The sequence below is a fragment of the Solanum stenotomum genome, chromosome 10 (assembly GCF_019186545.1).
Source record: "Solanum stenotomum isolate F172 chromosome 10, ASM1918654v1, whole genome shotgun sequence".
Lineage (NCBI taxonomy): Eukaryota > Viridiplantae > Streptophyta > Magnoliopsida > Solanales > Solanaceae > Solanum > Solanum stenotomum.
In genome coordinates, this window is record NC_064291.1 from 19,511,332 (window position 1) to 19,518,062 (window position 6,731).

The window sequence follows — 6,731 nt, forward strand, 5'->3', positions numbered from 1 at the left end:
GAGTTCGTATGAGCAAGTTATGCCCTTTGAAAGTTGGGCAGTTGGCAGGGAGTCCGTCCGGAAATTTGACGGCATTTCGGTCTTTTCACAAATCTTTTCTTTTGAGGTTATATTGTTGTGTTAGGATGTTTGTGGATCAGTTTTGCTCCATTTTAAAAGAATAAGAGTTGGGGTTCTTGAGTGAAGAAGAGAAGAAGAGAGGAAGAAGAGGAGTTGGAGCTAGGGTTGAAGATTTCTTGGTGTTTCTTCTTCAAATTTCGTGGGGAATTCATCTTTAAGGTATGGGGATCCTTTATCCTTGATCATTCTTTCTTTCAAGGAGCCCAATCAAAAGGTTTTCAAGGTCTTTCAAATACACCAAAATCCTATTTCGAATTCTAAGCATGGATCCTTGCATTAAATGATTTCCAATGATGTTTTATGTTGTTATTAATGATTATTGATGGTTTTAGGAAATAAATCTTCATGAGCCCATGCCTTTACAAATTCTCTAAATTTGGCCTAAAGTGGGTGTATTGATTTTGTGTAATTTGATGGACGATTATTGTGTAAATTGTTGTGGGTTGTTCATGTATGTATTTATCTATGTTGAATTGTTATTGAATTGAAGGATGTGGGATGTTAGCCTTGAATGGGCAAAATTGTGAATTGGTCTTCATGTTGATTATGGGCTTATTCTTAGCTTAGTTTGTATAGTTGAATGTTGTTATTATCATTGTTATTGTATTGTTAATTGTTGGAATATGAGGATGATGAAGATTGCCATGGAAAGAGGGTAAGTTGATCAAACTTGATAAATATTGTATAATTGGCATGAAATTGAGTATTGTGGCTTATGGCCTTTGAAAAGGGTGGTAAGATGGCTTGATCTCTTAGTATTAATATAATTGTTATTGGTTGGTTTGATCCACCTTTGGTGGAGGTGGTTATTTGTTGTATTATTGTGAATTGAGGCCATGAAGGGCATTATGTGAATGTTATTATATTGTTGTATTATTATACACATATGAGGCTATATGTAAAGTCCTATATGAAGCTATATGTAAAGTTTTATGTGAAGCTATATGTGAAGGTATGATGTGAATGAGTTTTATGTGAAGCTATATGTGAAGGTATGATGTGAATGAGTTTTATGTGAAGCTATATGTGAAGGTATGATGTGAATGAGTTTTATGTGAAGCTATATGTGAAGGTATGATGTGAATGAGTTTTATGTGAAGCTATATGTGAAGGTATGATGTGAATGAGTTTTATGTGAAGCTATATGTGAAGGTATGATGTGAATGAGTTTTATGTGAAGCTATATGTGAAGGTATGATGTGAATGAGTTTTATGTGAAGCTATATGTGAAGGTATGATGTGAATGAGTTTTATGTGAAGCTATATGTGAAGGTATGATGTGAATGAGTTTTATGTGAAGCTATATGTGAAGGTATGATGTGAATGAGTTTTATGTGAAGCTATATGTGAAGGTATGATGTGAATGAGTTTTATGTGAAGCTATATGTGAAGGTATGATGTGAATGAGTTTTATGTGAAGCTATATGTGAAGGTATGATGTGAATGAGTTTTATGTGAAGCTATATGTGAAGGTATGATGTGAATGAGTTTTATGTGAAGCTATATGTGAAGGTATGATGTGAATGAGTTTTATGTGAAGCTATATGTGAAGGTATGATGTGAATGAGTTTTATGTGAAGCTATATGTGAAGGTATGATGTGAATGAGTTTTATGTGAAGCTATATGTGAAGGTATGATGTGAATGAGTTTTATGTGAAGCTATATGTGAAGGTATGATGTGAATGAGTTTTATGTGAAGCTATATGTGAAGGTATGATGTGAATGAGTTTTATGTGAAGCTATATGTGAAGGTATGATGTGAATGAGTTTTATGTGAAGCTATATGTGAAGGTATGATGTGAATGAGTTTTATGTGATCTTGTGATGATCCTATGTAAAGTGGATAGCATTGTGAGTTAAAGTATGATTTCTCATGATGTATATATGAAATGATGTTGGATTATGAAGTATCCTTAAATGAAAATGTTGTGACTTGGTTGGTAGACTAAAGTGTCCCTCCTTGTTACTTAAAGTCTTGAATGCATGAATGTGTGAAATGGGCAGAACTAAGAAATGGTGCCCTTTCTATAAATGCTAAAAGAGGAATTCTAGGCCAAGACTTGAATCGGCAAAACTAAGAAATGGTGCCCTTTCATAAGTCTAGCTTTCCTAAGTAAATGTAAAACCATGAAATCGGTAGACCTAATGGTGGTAGCCCTTCTCATGTGTGAAATGATGAACCTTGGACCGGCAGGCTTAAGGCACCCTTAATGAAAAATCGGTAGGCCTAAGGCACCCTTCCAGGGGGATTTAATGAGCTATCCTTATGAACCTTGATTGGCCATGACTAAGAAATGGGGCCTTTCTTGGGAAGAGGTACTATGAGTTGGTTGAACTAGAAAAGGAACCTTCTCTAAGTACATATGTGATTGAATACTCTATGGGAAACAAGGCTAGCACCGAGTGGATGTGGTTAGGAAGGTGGCCTAGTTGAGTATGAGATTAGGCACAATGAACTTCCTTGGACATCCCCTAAACCATGTGCCTACATGGGTTGCTTACTAGTTCTACCTTTGGCAAGTAGAACAACCTCCACGGAGTAGGATAGACTCCGGATTCCATACCTAGCTAGTATGGTCTATGTCGGTTATGCCTATTCCCATCATGTGGGATGTGCACTCTAGTTATTGGATAGGTTCTACAACGTGTAGGTAGTAGTATGGGATGCTATCTACACATGGCACGAGTAGGCTTTGAAGATACTAAAGTGAGTTCCCTAAGTCTAACGACTATTATGTGAAAGTCCCCTTATGTGCTTGAATGTCTCCAAAATGGTTTCTTAAAGAATGTTGGCCTATTGATGTTATGTTGTAAAGGAAATGTCCTTATCTAAGGTAATCTTGAGGAACACTTAAGTGTGCTTGAAGAGGTTGTATGGGCGGTCACTTCTTGTCTTACTCAAGTGTGTCTTAAGATTATATTAGGTAGAGGTCCTATGGTAATGAAATGACATGTGTTCTTTTAAAGTTAAGCATGAGTTGTATATGGACATATGTTGATTATATGTATGGTGGGCTATGGTCTTATATGTTAATGTTGACTTGTATTATGTCTCTTATACTTGTAAAGGAAAGGTTTTATCAAATTGATATGAAAGCATTTATTCTTTGAAAATGTCCTTTTTGACATGTTTTTGCATGGTCTCCATACTTAGTACTTAATTGTGCTAACCCCTTTCTTTCCCTTTTTTGAACTAAAGTGTAGGGATTTGGAGAAGATGACATGTCATGGCTTTGATAGGTTTCTAAGTGTTGAAGATGAAGACTTGGTGAGTCCTCATAGATTCGAGGACAATACCCAATACGTTCTTTTATGTCTTTTAGTATTGTTTAAGTTGTGTACGGGATTAGTCCCGAAATTTGTACTCTAAAGTATTAGATGGTTTTGAGACATCATGTATAAAGTCTAGAAAGTCTTCCGCTTGCTATTGTTTTTTTTTATGAAATGTTTTCTTGGTAAAGAAAGTTTTTAATTCCTTATGGTTTTAGTGTCTATGCGATGAATGAATGCTAAGAGGCTTGTATTAGACCTCTTCGAGGTCGAGTACGCCGGTTACGACTAGGGGGTGATCCCGGGTCGTGACAAACTTGGTATCAGAGCATAAGTTTCCGGGATGGTCTTAGGTTGTCTCAAAACCACATCTAGTAGAGTCTTGTTCATAATGTGAAGCGCGCCACATTATGAATAGGAGGCTATTGGGTGCTAAGAAAGTTTCACTTCTTCATTCTTTTAGTCGTGCCATGGAGTTTCTCTCTATAATGTCTTCCCTTGTTCCGTAGGTGATGGTCATTTGAGTGTAACCTTTGAGGAAGTTTAATGTTGCAAGGATTGAGGGAGAGAGAATGTTGGTTGTGATGCCAACTATGACTTGGTGACTTAGTAGGTGTGAGGTGAAAGATTGTGGTGATGACTTTAGTATGAATGGGATTCCTTTGGTTATGCGTGTTGTTGGTAGTATCCGGCTTAGTCATGAGGAAGTTTTGTGATGTGTTGAAGGAATTTGTGAAATGTGTGGTGATTTAGAAATGCTAGGTGTAATGAGTATAAAAGCCTAGTGTTGTTTTGATCCGACCTTAGGATGGAAGGAGGTGAATTTGAAAGAACTAGTAAGAGTTTCTCCTAAGTGGGGGAAATATGTGGTTAGATGATAAGGTCTTCAAGTGTGGTTGATGTTTATGAGTTAGGCTTGAAGGATGTTTTCATTACAAGAGGTTTAGTGAATTAAAGAGTTGGGTAAGAATGGTTTTGGTAAGATTGATGGTATTTTCATTGAGATTTTTATGAGATGTTAAGGTTGACCTTAGTTGGGTTTACCCTTAAGTGGGGGATGGTATGTTGAGTAGTGAAGTTGTTGAGAAGTGTTGATATCCTTACCTACTTCTATATGTGCCTACTCAAGCCTAAAACAAAGAGTTCCTAGAAGCTTGGGTTATGTTTTGGAGTCTTATGTGAAAAAGAGTTTTCCATGGTCTCCTTATGTCATGCATGTTTTAAATGAATTCTTATTAAATGAGAAAATGAGTTTTCATAAATTTATGTTCCTCATGTTGATGTGCAACTATAATGATTTGCCTAAATGTTGCATGAGTTGACTTATCAGCATGTTTAAAAGTGTTTTGATGATGTTGCCTAAAGTGCTTCTATGAGAAAGTTGCATAATGTGCATTTAGCATAAGTTGTCTATTTGCTTTATGAGGTGATAATGTGAGCATGCTTACTTGAGTTTTGGAGAAGGTTTCATGATGTGCTTTAATGAGAAAATTGCATATTGTGTCCTTTGATGTTATGATGAGCATGAGATGATTTGGAGAAGGAAATACCTCCAATGAAATGAAATGAGAAATAAGAAAAGGTAAAGATGATGCATAAGGAGTTAGTAGATGTTGTACCAACTTTCTTGAATTGCATGAAGTTGTGTGGGACTTTTTATGTGGAGTTGATGTTTCCTCCAATATTTATGCATTTGTATTGATGTTGTATGCATGTTGATGGGCTGTTTACTTGAGTCGTTACCCCTTATGTGTTTGAAGTGTCATTCGAGGACAAATGCTCCCAAGTGGGGGATAATGTAACGACTTGGAAAAAAATGATAGGTTAAGCAAGAGCCTATGACTTTGTGTTGACTTTATAATGAGGTTCTATGAGGGGTTTATATGTAATTTCGTTTTAATTGTGTAACTCCGACAATTTAAAATGAATAAGAAGAAGTTTGAAATTGGAAGTAGTCATTTTTGGAAAAAAATTCAGAATCTGGAAATTCGGCCAAGTGTGAAAATCAGTGAGTTTTTTGCCAACTTTGAGTAGTCATAACTCCTAGTTCAGGATGATCCAAGAGTAGTTCCAGTTATGTTTGGAAAGCCCTTGGAACGATCTTTCCAAAGCCACCGAGTTTGCACGATTCCGAGTTCGTATGAGCAAGTTATGCCCTTTGAAAGTTGGGCAGTTGGCAGGGAGTCCGTCCGGAAATTTGACGGCATTTCGGTCTTTTCACAAATCTTTTATTTTGAGGTTATATTGTTGTGTTAGGCTGTTTGTGGATCATTTTTTCTCCATTTTAAAAGAATAAGAGTTGGGGTTCTTGAGTGAAGAAGAGAAGAAGAGAGGAAGAAGAGGAGTTGGAGCTAGGGTTGAAGATTTCTTGGTGTTTCTTCTTCAAATTTCGTGGGGAATTCATCTTTAAGGTATGGGGATCCTTTATCCTTGATCATTCTTTCTTTCAAGGAGCCCAATCAAAAGGTTTTCAAGGTCTTTCAAATACACCAAAATCCTATTTCGAATTCTAAGCATGGATCCTTGCATTAAATGAATTCCAATGATGTTTTATGTTGTTATTAATGATTATCGATGGTTTTAGGAAAGAAATCTTCATGAGCCCATGCCTTTACAAATTCTCTAAATTTGGCCTAAAGTGGGTGTATTGATTTTGTGTAATTTGATGGACGATTATTGTGTAAATTGTTGTGGGTTGTTCATGTATGTATTTATCTATGTTGAATTGTTATTGAATTGAATGATGTGGGATGTTAGCCTTGAATGGGCAAAATTGTGAATTGGTCCTCATGTTGATTATGGGCTTATTCTTAGTTTAGTTTGTATAGTTGAATGTTGTTATTATCATTGTTATTGTATTGTTAATTGTTGGAATATGAGGATGATGAAGATTGCCATGGAAAGAGGGTAAGTTGATCAAACTTGATAAATATTGTATAATTGGCATGAAATTGAGTATTGTGGCTTATGGCCTTTGAAAAGGGTGGTAAGATGGCTTGATCTCTTAGTATTAATATAATTATTATTGGTTGGTTTGATCCACCTTTGGTGGAGGTGGTTAATTGTTGTATTATTGTGAATTGAGGCCATGAAGGGCATTATGTGAATGTTATTATATTGTTGTATACACATATGAGGCTATATGTAAAGTCTTATATGAAGCTATATGTAGAGTTTGATGTGAAGCTATATGTGAAGGTATGATGTGAATGAGTTTTATATAAAGATATGTGTGAAGGTATGATGTGAATGAGTTTTATATGAAGCTATATGTGAAGGTATGATGTGAATGAGTTTTATATGAAGCTATATGTGAAGGTATGATGTGAATGAGTTTTAT